Genomic DNA, 2,500 nt, shown 5'->3' with positions numbered 1-2,500 from the left:
AGTCAGAACACTTACTAGATGGGATGGAGGAAAGAGTCAGAACACACACTAGATGGGGTGGAGGAAAGAGTCAGAACACACACTAGATGGGGTGGAGGAAAGAGTCAGAACACATACTAGATGGGATGGAGGAAAGAGTCAGAACACACACTAGATGGGGTGGAGGAAAGAGTCAGAACACACACTAGATGGTGTGGAGGAAAGAGTCAGAACACACACTAGATGGGGTGGAGGAAAGAGTCAGAAAACACACACTAGATGGGGTGGAGGAAAGAGTCAGAACACACACTAGATGGGGTGGAGGAAAGAGTCAGAACACACACTAGATGGGGTGGAGGAAAGAGTCAGAAAACACACACTAGATGGGATGGAGGAAAGAGTCAGAACACACACTAGATGGGGTGGAGGAAAGAGTCAGAAAACACTAGATGGGGTGGCGGAAAGAGTCAGAACACACACTAGAAGGGATGGAGGAAAGAGTCAGAACACACACTAGATGGGGTGGAGGAAAGAGTCAGAACACACACTAGATGGGGTGGAGGAAAGAGTCAGAACACACACTAGATGGGATGGAGGAAAGAGTCAGAACACACACTAGATGGGGTGGAGGAAAGAGTCAGAACACACACTAGATGGGGTGGAGGAAAGAGTCAGAACACATACTAGATGGGATGGAGGAAAGAGTCAGAACACACACTAGATTGGGTGGAGGAAACAGTCAGACCACACACTAGATGGGGTGGAGGAAAGAGTCAGAACACTTACTAGATGGGATGGAGGAAAGAGTCAGAACACACACTAGATGGGGTGGAGGAAAGAGTCAGAACACACACTAGATGGGGTGGAGGAAAGAGTCAGAACACATACTAGATGGGATGGAGGAAAGAGTCAGAACACACACTAGATGGGGTGGAGGAAAGAGTCAGAACACACACTAGATGGTGTGGAGGAAAGAGTCAGAACACACACTAGATGGGGTGGAGGAAAGAGTCAGAAAACACACACTAGATGGGGTGGAGGAAAGAGTCAGAACACACACTAGATGGGGTGGAGGAAAGAGTCAGAACACACACTAGATGGGGTGGAGGAAAGAGATCAGGAAGAGGAAGAGAACAGATGAGATGATGAAGGTAGCAGCAGAAGGTTTAGCCTGAAGATTTAGGTTTGTTGTCATCTACCACGTAGGTCATCTACCATGTAGGTCATCTACCATGTAGGTCATCTACCATGTAGGTCATCTACCATGTAGGCCATCTACCATGTAGGTCATCTACCATGTAGGTCATCTACCATGTAGGACATCTACCACGTAGGTAATCTACCACGTCGGTCATCTACCATGTAGGTCATCTACCATGTAGGTCATCTACCATGTAGGTAATCTACCATGTAGGTCATCTACCACGCAGGTAATCTACCACGTCGGTCATCTACCATGTAGGTCATCTACCATGTAGGTCATCTACCATGTAGGTCATCTACCATGTAGGTAATCTACCACGTAGGGCATCTACCATGTAGGTCATCTACCACGTAGGTCATCTACCATGTAGGTCATCTACCATGTAGGTCATCTACCATGTAGGTTATCTACCATGTGGGTCATCTACCACATAGGTCATCTACCATGTAGGTCATCTACCATGTAGGTCATCTACCATGTCTGTCATCTACCATGTGGGTCATCTACCATGTGGGTCATCTACCACGTAGGTAATCTACCACGTAGGTCATCTACCACGTAGGCCATCTACCATGTAGGTCATCTACCATGTAGGTAATCTACCACGTAGGTCATCTACCATGTAGGTCATCTACCATGTAGGTTATCTACCACATAGGTCATCTACCATGTAGGTCATCTACCATGTAGGTAATCTACCACGTGGGTTATCTACCATGTAGGTCATCTACCATGTAGGCCATCTACCATGTAGGTCATCTACCACGTAGGTAATCTACCATGTAGGTCATATACCACGTAGGTCATCTACCATGTAGGTTATCTACCACGTAGGTCATCTACCATGTAGGTCATCTACCACGTAGGTCATCTACCATGTAGGTCATCTACCATGTAGGTCATCTACCACGTAGGTCATCTACCATGTAGGTCATCTACCACATAGGTCACCTACCATGTAGGTCATCTACCACATAGGTCACCTACCATGTAGGTCATCTACCATGTAGGTCATCTACCATGTAGGTAATCTACCATGTAGGTAATCTACCACGTAGGTCATCTACCACGTAGGTCATCTACCACGTAGGTCATCTACCACATAGGTCATCTACCATGTAGGTCATCTACCATGTAGGTAATCTACCATGTAGGTCATATACCACGTAGGTCATCTACCACGTAGGTCATCTACCACGTAGGTCATCTACCACGTAGGTCATCTACCACGTAGGTCATCTACCATGTAGGTCATCTACCACGTAGGTCATCTACCATGTAGGTCATATACCACGTAGGTCATCTACCACGTAGGTC

General features: G+C 46.6%; 1 protein-coding gene across 1 annotated transcript in view; it reads left to right on the top strand.

Moving 5' to 3' along the window:
• LOC118942817 (splicing factor, proline- and glutamine-rich-like) overlaps positions 1–2,500 on the top strand; it is a 7,474-nt gene that overhangs the window by 4,048 nt on the left and 926 nt on the right. The window lies entirely within an intron of this gene.

Source organism: Oncorhynchus mykiss, chromosome 21, assembly GCF_013265735.2.
Source record: "Oncorhynchus mykiss isolate Arlee chromosome 21, USDA_OmykA_1.1, whole genome shotgun sequence".
Lineage (NCBI taxonomy): Eukaryota > Metazoa > Chordata > Actinopteri > Salmoniformes > Salmonidae > Oncorhynchus > Oncorhynchus mykiss.
This window is presented reverse-complemented; position numbering and strand designations above follow the sequence as displayed.